At 39.7% G+C, this 22,793-nt stretch overlaps 1 protein-coding gene across 1 annotated transcript in view; it reads right to left on the bottom strand.

Moving 5' to 3' along the window:
- The window catches only part of tex2 (testis expressed 2), a 54,120-nt gene extending 38,831 nt beyond the window's left edge, over positions 1–15,289 (bottom strand). Inside the window, 2 exon segments of the mRNA XM_074695964.1 lie at positions 13,695–13,786; positions 14,605–15,289. The gene's annotated coding sequence lies outside the window, so the exon portion shown is untranslated.
- Between the last annotated feature and the right edge of the window lie 7,504 nt (positions 15,290–22,793).

Raw genomic sequence — 22,793 nt, forward strand, 5'->3', positions numbered from 1 at the left:
GATTGTTGTGGTGATTTGAAGATATCATTTGGCTGCCTTGTATCCAAGTCCTCTTTTTTCTTAAAAGTTTTGTTTTCATTAGTTATTCGAGGTTAAAAACGAGGCTTTAGGCAACGTTTAACATTGACAGCTGCCGTTCTCATGTATTTTTTTGGGGGGGGGGATTGTAAAATATGTTAGGAGGTAGAGTGAAGAAGTAATTAGACTCTTGAAAGAAAAAAAATATTATTATTTCTGTCGCTCCACTCAGATTCTCCCAGAATCCCTCATAATCTCTACTGCGCAGCACAACTGCTACAATGGCTGCACCTGTGACTGGGGTATTTTGGCTTCAAAACCGTACAATGATAAATGGCGAAGCCACACTGTCCACTCCATATACAGTTAATGGTACCGACCGATCTGTAGCACTAACTACCATTTCATATAAAATCAAAAGGTACCAAGTTTAGGTACCCAAATGCGTCCTTGTAACTGTGAGAGAGTGGAAGAGTAGTTAATTTTCCATGCTGTACATGAACACAGCATGCAAGTTAATATACTGAAAATCAATGTTTAATTAAAAAAACTTTGAGATTTTTTTATGAAATAAATTAATATTTATTACCTCATAAATGCATAAAAAGTACCAAAAATTGGTACCAATGAGCGATTGATACCACTGATACTGTTTGCTACAGGGTATATGCACTTTATCGTTTCGGTTGTGAAAGGTTCCCATCCCTCTACATGGTAGGGCAGGGAGCTCCAAGAACAGAGCCACACTGCAAAATAGAAGACAGCGGTTGTTGTTATTGCAGAAGAAGATGAGAGTGAATTTTGTTGTTTTGAATCAAAGAATTCATATTAAGAGTATTTTGTGATAGAGAATCTCAAACATGCATCACATGAGTGTAAATCATCAGATTTTGCTCCAAAAAGATCAGAAAGAAATGAAGAGAAAGTGGGACAAACGACTAAAAGAAGAGTGAACATGGGTGTAGAGTTTCCAAGCTGGGAGTCATCAATGAAAAAGTTGGGTCTGAAGGACGACGCTGAAGTTGGATGTTTTCTGCTCCACACGTAAAGGTGACACGCACCATAGGAGAACGTTTCCATAGCAACGTTTATTGGTTGTTAAGGTCATTGAGTGTCGTTTACAGTACAGTCTAACAAATGTCGTTGTTTCTCTGTCTGAGAGTTTTCTTTTCTCTCTGACAGTCAGAGGTGGATTGGTGCTTCATTGTTGAAGGCTAGCTCTGTCAAACAGAACATGAGCTATCAGAGGGTGATGTGGCTGTCATGGAGCTTTCTGCCTGTTGTTTCTCCAGCTATGAGACACGTCTTTTAGCATCAACGCCATCAACATGATGATCAGAATAAATGAGGCCATCTCCAGGATTTCCTTTGATCTGCAAAGGCTGAGAGTCACTGAGTGATGGGATGTTTTAGAAATGCCTTACAAGCAATTCAGACATTTTTTCTTTTAATATCTAGAAAAAAGACAATTTTCTTTAATTTCCAGGTGAGTGTGACTCATATTAAGTATCATAAGATTTTTTTTGCCTGAAATAAGGAAAGAACACTTAGATCTCAGGTTGAACAAATGTTAGAAAACCTGAACCTGAGTCCACAGCAGGCAGCTTTCATGAAGCTGTTCCAGCACAGACCTCCATCATATTGACAGCGAGCAGCACTGACTGCCTGATGCTGGGTATTGATGTGTGATGTGTCGATACGCCAGTCCAACCGATGCGGATATGGACACACACACTTTGCAGTGAGCTGCTCGAGGCTCTGTTGCACGTTGACTGTCAGAGTTATGAACTCGTGCAGGATCAGAGGCAACACCGAGCTGAGCTTTGATGTTCGGCGTCACTGCAGCTGTCTCTTTATGAAAAGGAAAATACAACAACAAACTACAGCAGGGAGATAAAGAGGACTCACGCTGCAACGCTGGATCCAACCGGTTTTCCTCTCCCTCCCTTTCTCTCTGTCTGACACAGAATCCACCATCACCATGTCAAACATCAAACCTCACCATGCAGATCATCCGGTAGTTGCCATGCCAACAGTGAAGCTTTCATCCTGTTCTTGGTCCTTTTGTTTGGCAGGGCCGCTCCCCCTCACTATATAACCTCGGTCTCCTAAGAGTGTGTGTTAGCACAAGATCTCCACTGAAGGGTGCTCAGTGTTAGTGTGTGTGAGTGTGAGTGTGTGTGGTGCGTAGGTGCAAAAAGAGAGCACAGAAAGGGTTAGATGAACCTCTGTTTGAGAGAGACAGAGGGAAAGTCTGTGTTTGTGCATCCTCTCAAAGATCAAAAAGCACTCCATCACTGAATAACCTCTGATTACGCCCGCCAACATCCCTGCACTCTCTCATGACAGCTTCAGCCGCTGCCATCAATCCTCTCTGTGAGCGATGAGACATAAATGTGCTCATTTCCCATCATAACAAGCTGCTCTTTTACTCAGGTAGAGCCGCACAGGTTTAACACTTCTTTCTGATGAGAAACAGATTCACATCGAATATCGATGTCTGCTGCTTTCAAACCGGATTTGGCAGTTTAGAGATCAAACAACTGCTGAACGTGCGAACCTGAGTGATCACTCACAAATAAAACAGGAATCCAAAAACATTAAGTCATTTATAATCTCTATAAAAGCAGCTTGACAGCGCGTAAACAGCCAGAGGATTTGCTATTAGTCATAATCCACCCAATTACACGATGAATGGAGCGGTGGAGGGAGGGGTACGCGGGGGTAAAATGACAGAAAAACATCAGCTGTGGGTGACACAGACGAGGATTAATATTAGAAACGCTGTTTTGTTTTTATCCCGTAAGACCAACAGGAATGAGTTCCTCCTGTTAGTTTGAGCAGCACTGGAAAGCAGCATGGTGAGGATGTAGCGCACGCAGTGTGCCTGAAATAAAACTACAGAGCAAGGAGATAATACCTGTGGCTTATTAAATACTACATCTGAAATTAGTATTAATGGATCAGATATGCTGTTGTACGTAATCTGTCTCAACAAAAACAAAATTAATCTATATCTGTTCATAGAAGAATTCAAGATAAAGCACTATCAGCTAAACCAGCATCACTGTATGATACTTGATAGAGGAATCATTGCAAGGCACCAGTACATGTGACAATCAAAAGCCTGTATGGCAGGGGTGGCCAACCAATCAAAGGCCAAAAGCCACAAAAATTACTGTGGGACTACAAAGAGCCACAAAAACATGGTCTTACAAACTCACTTCCTCTTACACATAAACAAATTTACATAAAATGAAAATCAGTACATTTCCAATTTTCAAAGCGAGATTTATTGTTTTTGTAAGTGTGTTTAGAATTGTACTCGGAGCCGTGTCAAAGACAAATTTCTGTTTCTACTACAGAAGAGACAAAGTTTCATCTATCTATCTATCTATCTGCGAGCAAAGAAGCGATTGAGAGGAGCCCATGTAGAGAAAAGAAACTGAAACTTAAGTATCAATCTCGTCACCCAATTATTAATCAGTACTGATCCAAATGTTTGCAACAATACATCACTTTTATGAGTGGATCAAAGAGCCCCACACCGATAGGCAAAGAGCCGCATGCGGGTCGCGATCTAATTTTCTTTCTTTTGTTTTGAAGAGAACAAATAAAAAAGTAAATATAATTAAAAACATGAAAGTAAGTACAAGACACAGTCACAATAGACAAAGACCCTGCTGTAGAACTGTAGCCAAAGCTACATAAGACAACTAGAGCCAATTTAAAAGAGTGTTTTGAAAGGAGGGCCACATACAAGGAAATCTTCGACTTTTTTGCAATTTTTTTCTTATATTTAGAAAAAAATAAGATCTTTGACTTCAAGCATATTATTCTGAGTTAAATCTCCATATTCTGAAAACAAAATCATAATTTGCATTTTCTCTCAATTTTCAGAAGTGTAAAAATTCAGACGTTTTCAGGATTTCAAGTCAAAATTAATAGGCTAAATTCAAAATCCTGATCAAACCTCAAAACTAAGAAATAAAACATAAATAAATAATTATTATAATCATTATGATATTAAGTTATTATTATTATTATCATCATCAACATTATTATTGTTAATTATAGTACTACTACTTCTACTACTTCTACTACTACTTCTACTACTACTACTACTACTACTACTTGTAATAATAATAATAATAATAATAATAATAATAATAATAATGATTGATAATAATGAAAACTAAAAATAATAATTGATATGTAGACTGATTATCAGTCAGGCCAATTATCAGCACCGGTATCAAGTATTGGGGGGGGGGGGGGGGGGGGGAATACAGGAATCACCCTCTTTTTTGTTTTGGCCAATTTTTTGGCCAACAAGAAATTAAATTTATTAATAATGTACTCTTTTTTTTCCTTAAAATTAAGAAATAATAAGATCTCTGACTTCAAGCATATAATTCTGATTTAATTTTCAAAAGTGTAAAAATTCAGACATTCCGAAGATTTCAAGTCAAAATTAAAAGGCCAAATTCAGAATCCTGAAGTATTAAATTTAATGCTTTGTTATTTTGGCTCTAATACAGCCACCCCTCTCTGCCCTCTCGCTAGTCTGTCTCTGGCATTGTTCTCCCACAGTACCATGTGATTGGCAACACACAGAGAAATTTTTTGGAAAACTTGACTTACTGTAGAAAACTTTAGGGAGCTATTTATCTATTATTTTACATTTTCATTGAGCTGTAGAAGACAGCTGCTGAGCCTGGGAGCTGTTCAATGAACATTTGCTTAAAGGTGTTAAAACCAAGTTAAGTGTTGAAGTTAGTATTATCCCAAATTTTGGCGCCAATATTTCACTTTTACTGCAAATAAATATCGGCCGCAAATATCACTTACTGATAATCAGTATCTGTAATATCTTTAAAATAACATATCAGTCTGTCTCTAATAGTTATAATTTTAAAAGATACTTGTATGGTCTTTTTCTAAATACAACATGATGTGTGAGAGAAATGACATCTCAATGTTTAACCTAGTTTCCCAGAAAACTCAGAGAAATTGGTGCTAACTCTGCTGACGTTAGCCAAAACCAGCAAAACAACTCAACATTGTAAACCTTTAGACTCTGAGATCAGCCGTGATAAATGAACAGAGCACAGTGTCCTCTCAGACAAGTCAGTCAGAAGTTATATTTCTGAGAAACAGGAAATGACATCATCAATTTAGAGGGCATTATCAAAAGGACTGATGTGTTCAAAGCAGCAGAGCAGTGATTGTGAAGAGATCATTTGTTTACCTAAAACTATGAGTGTATTTATATTACGAGGTGTGTGTGCAAAACAAGTGTGCTCTGAGTGTGTAGTTGAAATCTATGTGTGAGATCTTGTAAACAAAGACTTCCCCTTTTCTGTTGATGTTAACTTCCTGTTTAGCCAGATAAACACCTCCCATAACTCTTCCTGTCTCTGTGTAGCTTCAGCAGCAACAGATTCATCCACCTCTTTGTCCATCTGCTGCGAAACACTGTTTTAGCAAAGCTCTGCTTCCATTAACATGCTGTATAGTAGCTGGTTAGTGAGTGCACACAAAGCCTGACACACACTCAAACACAAACACACACACACAGACATACACAGCAGCGTCAGAAGCTATTAGCTGTGTGACACTTGTGGCTGCTCGTCACAGTGACAGCAGCTGATGGCCTCCCTGCTGGCTTTTCAGTTTATGGATGATGTGCATGTGTAGTGTGAAAGCCTCCGTGCGTGTGTGTGTGAGTGTGTGTCCTGCCATGGTGAAGTGTCTTGAAAAGATCTGTCCATATGCAAGGCCACACTTTCTGCAGAAGTCAGTCTAATTATTTTGAGTGGAGCCTTTTACAGATCAAAAATAATCTGACCACAGAAACAGGTCTTTCAGAGAAATTCAAATTTGGCAGTGTCCTAAAAGTGTTGCTAGGTACCACCCTATTGGCTATGGCTGCCTTTTGCAGCAGCTCTCTCTTTTTTGTCAGTTTCTTGTAATTTTTTTTGTCTCTTTTTTTGTAATCTTTGTATTTAGAGTGGATCATTACTTTGTATGCCTCATTTGTTGGTCATGGACACCAAACTTTTTGTGGCTTCAGTGATATTTTTACAAATTTTTCTCCTGTGTTTGTCTGGAGATCCTACATGTAACCATGGCCACATTGTTTACATGTGAAATCAGCTGTTAGCAGCCTGTAGCATGTCAATGCTAAGTGGTGCAAGGCCTGATGTCTTCCCCCAAGGTGAGGAGAAGGAGGTGAGGATGACGTGCTGGTTCTCAGGTGTGAGCTAAGACGTGACGACATGGACCTGTCCTTCCATCCATTGTTATCAGGAACGTAAAATCTATCTCCAACAAGATGGACGAGCTAGCCATGCTAACCCAGCAACAGAGCGAATACCAGAGGGCAGAGTAGCATCATGCTATTCACAGACATGGCTAACAGAGCTAACATCAGACACCAACGCCACATTGGAAGAGCTTCACCTGCTGTGAGCAGACAGGATCCAGGAGACAGAGACTGAACAGACTGCTGAAGAAGCTCAGTCCTGGACCCTGTTGAGGTGGAGACTGGCTGAACTGGAGAATGATGGACAAGCTGTCATCATCTATTTTCTTATGGACCTTTTTTCTTACTTTTGTTTTCTTGTTTGCTGCTGTGACTTCAATTTCGTTGTACTTATTACAATGACAATAACGTTCTATTCTATTCTATTCTATTCTATTCTATTCTATTCTATTCTATTCTATTCTAATCTAAAAATGAGAATGGGTGTTAGCTACAAGTCTGGTTCAAAATCTTTGTAACACCTTTAACTAGAAAGCACTCAGAGAGCGCAGACCTCCACCAAGCATATTGTGATTGTCATCAACACTTTAGTCCGACTTTAATGTTATACCCCCTTTCAGCTGACTGCTACAATTTGGTGTTAGTTGCAGGTTTGTATGATAATGATGACCCAGTATGTATTTCATATTCTGGATCTTAGTATCCAGAATATTGCCAGGATGTGGATCATACTTTTACATCTGTCAAAAATTATGGTGACCTTGTCTTGTATTGTTTTGCAAAGCAATCTGACCATTTATGCTAATAAAAAAGTCCTGGATCCAGACGGTGATCCGGATCACCTCCAGATTTTAATCACTTCTTTTTTATCCCATTTCGAACATTTCCTGAAAATTCCATGAAGATCTGTTTGTAAGTTTTGAAGTGTATGTTTTTTACAGACAAGCAAACTCTACAAAATAAACACAACCTTGGCATCATCATAATGACTTTATAGAGCCATTTCCTGACTAATATATATTTACACCTTGTTTAAAAAAAAGAAAACTGCAAAACTTCTATTTGAATCAATGATGGCTGCCTGATTTTCAAAAACAGCAGTAGCTAAAGATTTTTAGTGCATGATGTTGACAGTTAATCAAAATGTACAGGGCAGTGAATGCACTGCCTGCATGTGAGCAAACAGAAGAGGGGGTTGAAAACACCTCACCATCCTACATATTATTACATTTGATGCTTTGGTCCAACTTTCACACATTCATAAGGAGAAGTTGAGGTTTCAGAAAAACAGGCTGAACCACACAGCTCACACTGTAACAGAAACAAAACACACACCCTGCTCTCTGTTTCACTTTCTCTCCTCTATCTTTTATCCTGCAGGATTTTCTCCCTTTAATTGTTTTATCTGGCTCAGATTTAAATGAGACAGCTTCGTATCTGAGTAGGAGGAATTCCCATGGTTCTCACTTTTACAGAAATGTAATATGTAGAGAGCTGCAGGCTACTGCCTGTGGCACCCTTCGTTGGTACTTATCACTACAAACACTGGATCTGTCACCACTTCTTATAACATTATCCTCTCCTGATGGTATCTTATAAATCCATTTAGAGGCATGAATCATGTGCAAAATCTGTAATCTGGTTGCAGGGGCCCTGGGTATAACCCGCGTTTTTGAAGTGTGAAACAAATAGGGCTGGGGCGATATGCTTTTCTCCTAATTTGATTCTTTCAAGATCATTGTGGTGCTGGTTTGATTAAAACTGCATTTCTTTGATATCTTCAGTTTTTGCGATTTTATGTTTGCTTTTTTTGACTCCAGACCATGTAAAAAAGTTACATGATGGTTATAATGTCCCAAAAAATGCACATCACATTTGAGTCAGTTTCCAGGGTATATTCAGGGGATCTGACATCTCAACTTTTTCCAACCCAGTTTATAAACAAAGACTAAAATGAAGGACTTGAATTTGAAAGAAAAAAAGGTTTTTGAACAAAAAAAAAAATCACGATTTAAAATCGTTAAACCAAGGATCCTCTTACTACAATATAACCATTTTTTTCTCCCTCCCCTAATAACTAGATTTCAAAATGCATGACTACAATGAAAGCATCTTCAAAACGAAATGCAGCTATCTATAAGCAGAGCAGTGGTACGTTCCCAACTTACCATGTTGATGCAGAAACATGTTTACAATTCTAACAGCAAATGTTTAAACTAAGAGATGCAGGCCCTCTTTACATGATAGCGTTTCATCTGAAAACGCTAAAATGCTGTAAAAAAAATCTGCATTTACAACGTAAAAAGTTGAGGGACTGAAAATGCTGTAGTAAGCATGTCAGGCCTACAGTTGGCGCAATAACTGTCTGGTCCAGAAGCCACTTTAGGGAGATCTCCACCAAAGTACAGTTGAGCTGATTCAAATACTAAGTTCATGAGTGAAGCAACAGATGCACATTTTGTTAAAGACACAGCAGATTCAGCAGATTGAGCAGGACGAGCACAAAACGGTAGTTCGCAACGAATGTAACAACGGTACTGTTGTCCTGTTGTATGCGTAAAGGGCGAGGCAGGGTGTGACGTCAGCGTTTCCACTAATAACCGGCTCACTGTTTACATGGCAATGGTTTCAGAAGCATTTCAGAAAAAATCCACCTAGCAAAAGTTTGCATTTAGGTCGGTTTAAACACAGTTTCCGTGTAAACATGAGGCTGAAACACAACAAGACTTTTGCGTTTCAGCCTAAAACCGTTGTCGTGCAAACAGCCCTGCATTTTGACCATTAAAATATCACAGAGAGAGATTTTTAACCAGGAAATAGCACCAGCTAATGAACAAAGTCAGGAATGAAATTTGAGGGATCACTTTGTCCACAGGGGGCGCTTAACAAAAAGTTGTCACAGGAGATTGAGCTCCTGAGATTTGCAGTCTAATTTCTGTGATGTACGGTTGAGTTAAAGGTTGTTTTGTACAGATAATACAATAATACAGATAAAATAATGAAGGTCCACAGGATTTTAGCAATAACTTTATCTTTGGTTAGAGGTATCGTATCGGAATGCATCTAAAATCTCCGATATAAGCAGTTTCTGTTACCCATTGGTTAATAATAAATGGGTCATTTTTTGCTCATACCTACTGTTGCTGACAACTGTTCTTTGTTTGAATAATATCACTTAATCAAGCCTTTTCTAACATGACAGACATACTACAGAAAAAGTAATAAAAGTATGTATGTTTAATGCTGATATCGTATCCGATTAATATCGGTATCGGCCAATACTCAATGCTGCAGTATCGGTATCATATCGGAAGTGAAAATGTAATATCGGGACATCCCCATTTTTGGTTGTTGTTTTTATAAAGAAGATTTATTTGTTATCCTGGTTCCCATGAGGAAATCCTTTGATTCAGTGTATCATGCATCTCTTTGCTTCTTAACCAATGCAAAATTTCTCACCCATCACTGTATTTTTTATGATTTGGTTGGTTGGACTTCTCTAACAATTTGCAGACAAAAACACTGGCTGATTTTTATCTATAAAGCAATTCTGGGAAAACTTCCATCTTACCTCTGTTCCTTTGTGTAAAGCAGCCCTACTGGCCACCATGGTCGTAGAATAATCTTCAATTATGTTCAAAAAGAGCTCAAATTGGATAAAATGATTTCTCTTAGTGAATTTAAGAGCATCATTAAGAATGTGGTTGTTTTTCTTGAAAGCCAAATGTGGATTTGATTATTATTTCTTAAACCAGTTGATTGTGTTGTGTCGTCTTATATGTACCAGGACTCTGTACGGCTGCCAATTTTGGCCAGGTCTCTCTTGTAAAAGAGGTTTTTTAATCTCAATGGGACTTCCTGGTTAAATTAAGGTTAAATGAAAAAGAATTTTTAAAAAACTTTCATCTATTATAAACACCACAATCTGAGCTCAGAATGACCAGACTTCCTAAAAAAGTGCATCATCCCTATGATCAAAGTACTGAATCCCTGCATTCTACGTTTGCTTCAGGGAGATATCTCTGGATGACTTTGAGCAGCCACACACACACATTAATGGGCTTAAAACTATGAGGACTTGTGTGAGCTCAAAGTTCACACTGACCCACTGGCTGAAAACACAAGAGGTGAATGTCAGGATCCAAAATAAAGGGCCCAAAGCTGAATTATCTGAACCTGTCAAAATATGAACTGTAGCTGAACTTCAGAATCCACTGCCTGCAGCTCACACACACAAACACACTTGGAAAACACTGACACATCCAGCTAACACTTCTTCAGCTTCACACACATGAATGTATTTTTTGGCTTTTCTGTGCGTCTCTGTTCGACAGACTGATGGTCCTTTTTATCCACCAACAATCCAGGTTCAGCTGCCACTGTTTGCTTTCACCCCCACAGCAATTTGTCTAATTGAGCTTTAAAAAAAGACTATTCCCTTTGGAATCGCTGACACATCCCTCCTACATCAACATGTCAAAATGCACAGTCTTTGTTTTACAGTTTTTCTCTGTTGGTCTGGCCCATTTTTAAACAGAAATCTTATTCTCAAAATAACACAGACATGCCACTCGGCAGCTCTACACAACATGATTGAATTTTTCATTCATTTCAACAAATTAAAATGTTGTCATACATTTTTGTAAATGATAAAGAACAGTTAGCACAGTTAGCCTATATTTAGCATGATTGCCAAGTGAATAGATCTTGTTGTTGGGAACTTTGGACATCTAACTTTGGTCTCCTGAAGGTGCAGACTGTTACTCCAATTGACGTCTTTTTCTGACGTCCACTCATGACATCCACAGTATCTCTGTATCAGTTACCCACCGCACAAAGAGACGTTTGAAGGGCGTCCTTTCAACGTGAAATCTAAACTCATTTTAGAACAAAAACAATTTCTCTATGGAGACGCTTTTTGTCAAAAAAAGGGAAAAAAAACCTCTGTCCTTGCCAGGATTTGAACCATGAACTATGAATTGAGTTCCTATCACGGTTGCTGCTACTGACGCCACCTTTTTGAGTATTCTTTTGTTTTATCCTACTTCTAGTTTCTGTGCTTGATTCTAGTCTATTGTCTGAAGGTGTTAGACTGTTCCAGTTCATTCTCCTCTAACTTCATTTGATTTTCTCAGCAGTAGATGGTAGCTGTAAATACATACAAAGGAGTTATACATTTCAGCTTCAAACCTGCTGTTGAGACAAATGAAGCTACAGGAAAATTTACTGCGACAATCACATCACCATTTTAAAAGGGAAAACAGGAAATGTAAACAAACAAAATATTACCTTCATTAAAAACTGATGGTTAAAATTAGTCATCTAACAACATTGCAGGGATGTCCTTTGAATGTCTCTCTGCACAGGTAGGGGTTACTGTGGATGACATAAATGGACGTTCGGTAGATGTAACACCTGGAGTAGCGGTCTGCACCTACAGGAGACCAAAATTAGACGTCTAAAAACAGCATCATGAGGATGTCCTTCGACTGCCTCTTTGCTCAGTGGGCTCATTCACTTCTGCTTAGACCTTCACTAGAGGTCCAGAAAGACAGCGTTCAAATGTTGAACTGCATGTTGATGTCCAAGCGGGGTCATAGTTAGATGTCCAAATAGTGGAACTATTTTAAACATTGTGTAGACGTCCAGATATGGTCTTGGATTGTCAGACACGATATAGACATAATCTGTCCTTTCATGCCCATCAGACGTCTAATGTTCCGTGGGTAGAGCTTGACCAGGACCAATACAATTTCTGAACATAGAGGTACCTGGCCAAGGAAATGAACAAGGACAACTGCCTCCTCAAGGAAGAGGAAAAGGAGTGAGGGTGCATGGTGGTGGGTTTGAGGGAAAAGGCCGGGAAAACTGATTTATTTAATGATTGATTGATTTCAGTTTGTTTTATGCACATTTGTAATCTGCTAGCCAGAAAAAAAGTAGAACAGTAACCTTTGTCAATGAAGGACAGGGCTAAGACTGAGAGGTGGACATGAGGGATATTTCAATGGTCCTCTGCCGTAACATTTTGAAAGGACAGTCATTTTGACACGCGAATGTTCATTCACACGAGTGAACTGTTTTGATGAGCTTTTGCAGGTGAACCCTGGTGTTGTGCTGAACCATCCAGGTCATTTTGGCAAAAGTACCAGGAGTGCTGAGAGCGTCTGTTTCAAGAAATGAGCCAAAGCAACTCAGAAGGATCTTTGCATTTTGGTGGCACTGACTACTTTCATGGGAAAGGAGTTTTAAAGCATGAGTTACAGTGTTGCTTTAGCAGGTGAGCTATTGTGTTGTACTAAACCGTAGGATTGTTATTTCACATGGGTGAAATGGGTTATTTCACATGGGTGTTGCTTTAGCAGGTGGCTATTGTGTTGTACTAAACCGTAAGATTGTTATTTCGCATGATCTTAGAGTTTTGAGAATTCTATCTCTTTTTCAAGAAATGAGCCAAACTAATGGATGAACACCTGTAACACAAAGATACTGGAGCAAACAAAGACGTGACCTAAGTTTGGGAATGAGTGAAGGTACGTCTAGATCAAGGGTCTGCAACCCTTGATCTAGACGTACCATTTTTGTTTCTCTTACAGAGAGAATTAATAATTATAGAGATTGAAAGTGAATATAATATCATGAGCTACCATTTTTTAAACTAAATATCACCTATTGCAATACAGATTTCACATTTGTTTAAGATTTTTGCAAATTTCTTTGAATTTTTTTGGATTTTTTTTCTTGCAATTTCAATTTTTTGACATTTTTTCAAATTTAAAAAACAAATCCCAATTTTTTTTTGAAGATTTTGCAAATGTTTTTTTTTATTGCCATTCATTTCTTTTAATTTCTGCAAATTTTGCAAATTATTTAAATTATATTTTTAATTTGCAATTTTTCAAAACATGACATTTTTTAATTTTTTTTTTGCATTTTTTGATAACTTTTTTGTAAAATTTTGACTATTTTTTAAATTAAAAAATTCTCTGAATTTTCTTTTTGCAATTTTTTTTTTAATTTTGCAAATTTTTAAAATTAAATTTGTCACATTTATTCTTTTTTTTAAGTATTTGAAAAAAAAAAAAAACTAAAGACATCATATGTACAACTTTATAGAAAAAAAAACAATTTATAATTTAGTTAATTATTTACTAAATGTTTACTGTGTTTTGGAATTTTGTTTCACACTTTTGTCTTTAGTGTGAAGATAAAGTAAGATAAAGTGCAACCTTTACTTCCATAAGTGAAGATAAAGTACTCTTATGGAAGAGTACTTTATGGAAGTAAAGGTTGCAGACCTCTGGTCTAGACGAGGGGACACAAATAAGTGAGGCAGGGAGCAGCTGTTCAAGGCCATGGATCAGTTCCAACACTTCGTACACACACAACAGGAGGAGAAAAGTCTTACCTTGAGATGTTAGAGGCATTCAATTTCCTCTTGCGATACAACTTGCACAGCCTCCCTGAACACCACAGCCATGGATCATGCTGCTAACGTGCCTGGAGAAACACAGACAGGACAATACATTTGTTAAAATGGAATGAAATTTAAATTCATTATCCATTATTGTTTTATTTTGTTCCGAGCTTTATCTGCATGAAAGCGATGTTTTCTTGAGCTGAGAGTTCAGACAGATCTGATATGAGGAAGTGCAGATATCAAACTACTTTATGTGCACATATATCTGTCTGAGAAGCCCCATTAGAGCTCATTTAGAGAGCAGTTCAGACGAGGACACGGGGCAGAAACTCTAAATCATCTGAGAAGAGATGTCGCCAAGGCCCCTGATGATCTCACCCTGAAATAAAGAGAGTAAAGAGGGGATTTGGTGTAATTAGGTGACACAGAGATGAAAGTCCCAGCGATCGATGTCGACTTGTACGACTTGTACGACTGTGATGCCTTGGCCTGCTGTTAGGAGAAGAAGAGAGGGGATGATGGGAGTGAGTGGTTCATAGAGAGATCTCAAACAGCATGAATAACAAGACCAAGATGCACCAGGAGCTATGGCAGGACTGTCATCCAAACACTGACTGGCTTACAGAGCTGGTCCAAAAGCCTAAATGTGCTTAAAGAAGGAAGTACACACCAGCAGTCTATGGCAGCATCCTCACAGCTCTAAAATAAGAGAATGTGACTCCATACAATGAATAACAGAAAGACATAAAGCTGTTATGGCTGTTGTAAGAGCTCCATCCGCCCCTTTGTCCTCCCTACATCTCTGCTTCAGCTCTGCACTGGTGAGCCCAGCTGTAATGTAACAACAGACCTAACAGCTGATCCTCAAAAACAACAGAGAGCACATCTCCGATCTCACCGTGGTTATAGCATCTTCGTGTACAGGGCCACTGCTCCTCTCTGCATCCAGGCTTTGAATCTGCGTAATGAAGAGGATCCTCTTGCGCGGAGAGCCTGCGGTGGGATGCCGAGAGGCAGGCAGGCTGCTGGGCTGGCTGGCTGGCTGGCTGGCCTGTGCACCCAGCGACAGTCCGGAGCAGACAGCGATCCCACCCGATCCCCGGAACAGCTCCCTCTTGGATTATATTCCCTTTACGCCACAGATGCACACAGAGCTCTCTGGGCGTGTGATGTTTGGGTGAATGGGAGATGGTCAGCGCCACACCCCCTCCTCTTCCTTGTCATTTGAACGCTGTTTACACCCACAAGAAGAGGAAGGAAGAAGAAGAAGCATCCCGTCGTCGGCGTTTTGAGGGTGATTCATATTTTATCGTGTTGCAGCAGCGGAGGCTGAATTGCGTCACGGCGTTGCAGTCCCTATAAGACGCGGATTTCCCTCCTCAAACACAAGCAGCAGCCTTTAGAAATCCTGCGACTACACAAGCAGGGGCACAGGCAGTGTGCCGGAAATAAACCAACATGTGTGGAATTTATCCTGCTCTATTTTTAAAAACAAAAAGCTCCAAAACAACCCACCCTCACGTCCGATCCACCGGGTGCGCTCAGTGGTTCTGGTGAGCTGGAAGGTCCGTCCGAATTCAGGCTGCCTAAAATCTGGGGAAATGTGTTTGGACAGGGTGCCACCTGCTGGGCTGAGGCGATTACGTCAGGGAAAAACAGCCCACGTGAGTGTCCAGAGAGTCAGCTCACACAGCTGATTTTTAACTCACCTTGCAGAGTATGATTACTAACTTTGACAACATGATCAGAGCACTGCTTAAAATATAAATCATGCACAGGGAGTGTGGAGGCAGAGGGATCCATCCAGTAAACACTTATAACCCAAACCCTGCCTAAATTCACAGATTTTAAAGATGTAAGTTATTCCTTCTTGCATACAAGTATACAAAACACAGTAGGGGAAACCGGGTATGGTTGTAACACTTTTTGCTTCCGCACCTCTAACTAACTGAATTTTTGAGCCAGAGTTCTCAAACTTCAATGCAAAGTTTCTGACATGCATTAGCTAAGACATGGAAACCTTTCCTGACACATATAGATCTAGATATTTATACCATTCTCACAAGACGGTTTGTTTTGACCAAAGCTGAAATCTTCCCAATAGCTGCCAGGTATTCTTTTTTTATTTGTATTCATATTGATCTTTGTCTCATGTTTATATTTATATTAATATGTATATTTTCTGAAAATACTGAGTCTTCCACCTTTCCGTTTGGCTGTGAAACCATGAGCTGAAGTGTTCCGTTTTGTTCTCGGTGGTGTATGTTTATTTCTTGTTTTTGTTTTGAAAAATTAATAAACATATATTTACAAAAAAAAAACTTTAATGCAAAGTTTCCACTTTTTTTTTCCTACCAATGGCACCAATTCAAACCTCTGCAAGAATATCACGGATCTCAGCAGGTGATGTCAAATACATGGTGGTCCTTTGTTACAACCATCCCCACTACCAGGGTAGGTTGTAACAATTAGACAAACAAAGCAAAGACAGAGATCAAAAAGATCAAACCCCTCAGAAAGGGGTTAATTAAAATAGAACAATCCGGAACAATGTCTCTCTCTCTGTGACTGACTATAACTCACTTCCTGTATGACTCAAGAGTTCATCCTTATCAGTATGTATGCTCAAACACTACAGTGTGGCTGTGTAAAGATGACATAAGTCTAACAAAACAATGTGTGTGTGTGTGTGTGTGTGTGTGTGTGTGTGTGTGTGTGTGTGTGTGTGTGTGTGTGTGTGTGTATGTTGGGGGGGGGGGGGGGGGGTAATCAAAGTCATGATGGTGACAAATTGTTGTTTACAGGGATGTGATACCACTTATTTTCAGACTGATATCAGTTTGAATACTCTCACTTGAGTACTCACCAATACTGAGTGCCAATACTACTGGTACTTTTGATACATAAAATTTAAAATCACAGTAATGGATTATGTTGATCAAAGACAGCACAGCCACTCTGACATTAAGTCCAAATAAAACACAAACAATTCTCTCTGAGTTTATAAGTTTTTTGATAAATATTAGAAAATACAATATTAAAATTGTACAATAAAACTAATAACTGTCAGAGTTTAAGTATTTTTTAAAAGTAAACTGAAGTGCAAAATAAAACAGTTTAACTGTTAACTCTCTCTGGTTCATTCATGTTGTCTGAACAGGGCCTGACGCACATTTGCCGTGGTGCTAAACTGCAGCAATTAGCAGCAACTAGTGGCGAGGAGGACTTGCTAGACGAAAGATTTTCTTGCCTTGAGTATCTGCTGCTGGTATCTGCAGCCTTCACAAGAACCAATACCTTGAAAAAAAGGCTGGTATCGGCCCGACACCTTGTATCAATACTCGCCCATCCCTAGTTGATGCAACCCTGGAGTGATGGCTTTTTTTCTTTTTTGAGGTGCATCATTTCCTCCTGGCCCTCCGGGGAAACCTTGCTGCTGCCAGTAACCTACACTGGAACACCTCTGGGTCCAGTAACCTACACTGGGACATCACTGGTCCCTCAGCTTCTGCAGTGATTTGTAGTAACATGGCAGATCCAATGTGCCAATTGTGACTGATCTGACTGATGTACCAACCTTATCAGATGCTTTTTTTAAAAAACATCTACAGGCACCTCTGTCAGTCTTTCATTTCCACTGTCTAGGCACTATGTAACATTTATTCATTCATTCATTTTCTGAACCGCTTAACCTGTTTAGGGTTGCGGGTGGCTGGAGCCTATCCCAGCTGTCATTGGTCGAGAGGTGGGGTACACCCTGGACTGGTCACCAGTCAATCACAGGGCTGACACATAGACAGACAACCATTCATACACACACTCACATCTATGGGCAATTTAGAGTGTTCAATTAAGCATGTTTTTGGACTGTGGGAGTACCCGGAGAGAACCTACGCGTGCAGGGGGAGAACATGCAAACTCCACACAGAATTTCTAACAGTGCCATCACAGCACTTGGTACTCTTATTTTCTAACAGCTGATTTAGCCGACTGTGTTTGACTTTCTCAGGATCTGATTGGCTGGATCGCGTCCTTAAACTTTTATTTTGGTACTTTTGGTACACATGAATGCAAAATTTAAAGCACACTCAACCACACATATGTTTTTAAATGTATAAAAACTGTAAGGATATTTCCTGTTTTAATTCTCTGAGGTAGGGTAAGCTGTGCAAAACAAAGTATGTCCTTTTCCAAAAAGTTCAGGTGAAATTACATTTTATCTAGAATAACAAAAAATAAATTAGAAAAAGGGACTTTTTAAACAAATCTCACATCAAAATAACTAAATGAATCATACAAATAAACAAAATCTCTTTAGATAAACAATCTCAGGTTTGCATTCAGGACTTACATGTTGTTTTTTTTTAGGGAAAAACGTCCCTCTGCTGTTTAAATAGGGCATCACAATTCATTTTTCTCTCAGCTGATTTGAATCATCACATGTGTCCAATTATAACTGTCACACAATGTATCATTACATCCCTAGTACACAGAGAGAACATGACATAAAATCACTTAAACCGCTCCTCTTACTGATAATTTTGGGAGATGTGAGGTGTTTGAAAGTGTCTTAAAAAAAGTCTCCCTTCTAGATATATGCCTGATCATAATCCACATCATAAAATGAGATTATCAGCGCCAATATTGGTTATTTCGAAATATTTTGTAGCTTCCTGATTGGGTTGAGCAGGATCAGATTGATTTGCTGCACATCTAAGTCTTTTTAACAACACTACACCTGCTGACGAAGTTTAGTGGTGATAAGAGACATCTGTGTTTTTCTCTGCTAAAAACGATTTCTGTGATTAATTTTGTAGTGATGGTGGACACAGGAGCCTGACTGTCAGACAGAAAAAGGACAGAAGAGCAGAAGAAAGCAAAACAGGAGAGAGGTAGAGCACGAGCTTAAGGCTAACAAAGGAGCTAAACTGTTTGTGCTAATGTTGACTCCAACCCACAGTCAGCAGTTATTCTGCAGTGGTCTGTTCAAACTTGAGTCTATCAATAAAATGAAGAGTGAGGTTATGTTAGCTCTGATTGGTAGATGACTGGCAGGACATAACCAGGATTCACTAAAGTTACACATTACAGACACGTCTTAGAGCACCGGGCTGCTAGTACCGCTACATTTAGCTGGCTACTGAACTATGGTAGAAACTTACAAGGTTGCTTGTTGTCACATTTCAAATGTTAGCGCTATGTAACAGCAATGATAAATACCTTACCTCATCACGTTGTGTCCAGTAAAAAGTTGACTTAAACAAAGAAAATTAGCTCCAAAACAAACACACGCCTGGTTAAAAGTCTCAATTTGTGACATTCATGACAGTGAGTGTGAGACTCCAGGCCAGAAGGTGGCAAGGCAGTCCAATTAAAACAGGTCCTCCTCACTGCATCTTTCATACAATAATTTCCATTCCATTACTGCATTTTGCTCTTTATGTGTTGTACTGCTTTTGTGTCACCAAAATTTACCTGATGGTAAAAAAAAAAATGATTAAAAAAATATTCTGTTGTATTATATTATGTTATATTATATTATATTATATTATATTATATTATATTATATTATATTATATTATATTATATTATATCATATTATATTGTATTATATTATATTATATTATATTATATTATATTATATTATATTATATTATTTCATATTATTTCATATTATATTATATTTTAATATATTATATTATATTATTTCATATTATGTTATTTTATTTTATTTTATATTATAAAGGCTGCATGGTGGCACTACGGGTAGCGCTGCAGCCTCACAGTAAAAAGGTCACCGGTTTGATTCCCAGCTTGGCCGGTGGGCCTTTCTGTGTGGAGTTTGCATGTTTTTCCCATGCATGCGTGGGTTCTCTCCAGGTACTCCAGCTTCCTACCACAGTCCAAAGACATGCTCATAGGGTTAACTGGTCACTCTAAATTGTCCCTAGTTGTGAGTGTGTGTGTGTGAATGGTTGTCTGTCTCTGTGTCAGCCCTGTGATTGGCTGGCGATCAGTCCAGGGTGTGCCCCGCCTCTTGCCCAATGACAGTTGGGATAGGCTCCAGCCACCCATGACCCTGAACAGGATAAGCAGTTAAGAAAATGAATGGATGGATGGATGGATATATTGTATGATATGATATTATATGATATTATATGATATTATATTATATTATATTATATTATATTATATTATATTATATTATATTATATTATAATCAATCTACCATTTGTAACTTTCATATTACAGTCATCAAAACAGTTATTATTTCTGTCAGTTATCTGACTGATCAGTGTGCACTTAAAAAAAACTGTATTCAGTGTGAAAGTCGCAGAGTGTTCATGTGTGTGTTTTCTGCCCATTTAAGATATCAAAAGGGCAGAAGTCTGCTTCTACTGAATTTGAACTGAATGTAAAGGAAACTGTAAAGTAAACCAGCAGCACCACCTGCAGGCCATGTTGTGCACTTCAGCTGAGTGGTTTTCAATGCTGTGGACGTGATGCTTCCAGCAACTAAAGGGACAGTACGGCTGTAGTCAGGACTGTTCTGTCACCTCAGCGCTTCATATGAGTTTTTATTCTTTTGTTTTTTTAGAAGGTGTCATTCTGCTTAACCCCAGTAGTGAGACGTCTCATTAAATAAAATCTTTGTTGTAAAAAATGATAAAACTGAAAAGAAAAGAAAAATACAAGATGAAAAAAGTGTGTGTTCAGATTGTGTTGTGGATTTAAGACCTGATCTCAGTCCAATGTAATTATTAAAATCCCAGTGAGCTCTCACCGTGTAGCGTCAGTGTTACTGTGAGGATGAGGGTTTATCTGAGGACGTGTGTAAAATCCTTCTCTTTATTGATCACCGAGCTGTTGCCTCTAATGTGTAAAGAAAGTGTGACATAAAGAGGCAGAAAAGCATCCTTGGGTCAATTATCACTTATATAACAGGGCCTTGGCCTTTTGTGAGGCTTCAGTAGCTCCCTCCACCTCTCAGAAGTTATTTAACAGAATGATTCACATCAAAGCATTGAGGACCCCCGCTGCTCAACTCAAAGGCTAGACAGCCCATCTCCACCCTGACACTCTAATAACCAAGCCTTTATGAAGTTCATAAAACCCACTCCTCACTGGATCACTGCAGATGGTGGGCCAGGCTAATAGCTGGAAAAGTAGCACAGACTGCCACCTCGCTTGGACTCCTTTGAACTGAACCGTACGCAGATTGAAGAGGGAGGGGGGGGGCGACCATATGCATGTTTCTGTGTGTGTTTGAAAGGACTCGAACTCTCCATGTCTATGAATGTGTGTGTGAGCAAGAGCGTGTGTGTGTAAGTGTGTCCTCGTCCCTATCCTGTCACAGCAGGGGAGCGACATGAAAGCCTTTCGACAGTGTTTGGTAATTGCAAAGACCTCCGTTCTGCTTTAACGGCAGAAGAGACGAAAACCTTATCAGGACACGGTCTAATCCAACACACACATATACACACGGACACACACATAAGTGATGGAGCTGCTCACACACCTTTGGGGCAGCTGACCAATCAATAGTCTTGACTGTGTAAAAGTACACAGAAGTGTGTACTGGTGCTTTCTTCTCTTCCACTCAGGCCTCTCTTTGTTGTGTGTAACCTTTTGATCTAAATGAAAAAAAAAAGAAGGTGGGGGGGTGGAGTGGGGGGGTTAGGTAGGCCGATGTGTTCAAGAGGGGAAGTTATGCTAAAAGGGGTGAGGGGGGGTTGAGTTGCCACCTTTTCATCTCACCTCTCCAAGGTGCGGCTTTATAACGAATGTCAACGCTGATAACAAAGCCTCATTTGCATATCATAATCCCCATCTCTCGACCTTGTGATCAGGTGTGCTCAGACGCACGCCTGTGTTCTTTCAAAAAGAGAAAAAGATAGAGAGGAAGAGGGAGGGAGGGAGGGAGGGAGGGAGGGAGAGGGGGAAAAGTCTGCTCACTTTGAAAGCTGTTTGAAGTTCTCTGCCTGAGTTCAAATAACACTAAAACATGTGCATGGCATTGAGTGGCTGATTTGTATTAAAAAGAAGAAAGGCAGAGGGATGGAGGGATGAAAGGAGGTCAGGGAGGGGAGGCTGAGGGAACTTTGTGGAGCGAGTGAGGCCAAAATCTTTGGATCTCATGTCAGCACACATGAGGAGAAGCCAGCGCTTTTATTTTTTGATCTCTGAACTTGAAAGCGACGTGTTAGCCACTCTGACCCGAATCTTCCTTAATTTTTGTTTCTTCTTGAAGGAAGATGACTGATTCTCTTAATCATGAAAGCTGATTTTTTTAATCTCATAAACAGCAAAGAGAAACTCTTCGAAAGGCCGAGGGATGTGCTTGCTACAGAGGTCAGGTGTGTGTGTGTCTGTGTTATTAGCATCTCTGCATGTCTTAGCAACAGATTCAAAGGTCATGGACCACCCCAGCTGAGTGTCCACACACTCCATCATCCACCTCACACTGATCAATGGTGGCTGGACTGTGCATACGAGGCGAAAGGTTTGGACGTCTCCCAATCCTCCATGTTCCTGCCTCCTCTCTGTCAGAATCTCCTTCTTGGCTTGAACATGCTGTTCTTAGCGGCCTATGGTTTCTGAATCCCAGTTGTGAAGACCAGACGTCCTTTCCCATGAGTGCACAGGGCCTCCAGCAGGGCTGCTTCAGCTCCTCCACATTCTCATAGTCCTGCGTTTGGCCGGAGTTGTAAAGCCGGGCCCTGGGAGTCGCCCGCCTCCGCTCTGATCCACTCGGCCGGGCTCTGCAGCAGAGCCTGTCCTGCCAGCTCCTTTATCCCAGCTCCCGCACACCCAGGGCAGGCAAAGCCAGACTGACAGTCCCCCGCTGCCTCCAGAGCCTCCGTCTCATTTCCCCGATGTAGCCGCCCACCGCCCTGCTCAGCTTTTCAATCTTCGAAGCAATTAGAAGGAGATCCCTTTCTTTTGTCGTCTACCCGCAGAAAGAAGAAAAGCAAGAGAATGAGAAAGAAAGAAGAAGGAGGGCCAAGTTGTTGTTGGTGCTGGAGCTCAGGCCTAGCCAGGAGCCACTTGTGAAGCCTGGGGTATTAGGACTCACATGGTTTGTTT

Source organism: Halichoeres trimaculatus, unplaced genomic scaffold (genome assembly GCF_033239565.1).
Source record: "Halichoeres trimaculatus isolate MK-OKI-2021-1 unplaced genomic scaffold, fHalTri1.1 fHalTri1_scaffold_20, whole genome shotgun sequence".
Classification (NCBI taxonomy): domain Eukaryota; kingdom Metazoa; phylum Chordata; class Actinopteri; order Labriformes; family Labridae; genus Halichoeres; species Halichoeres trimaculatus.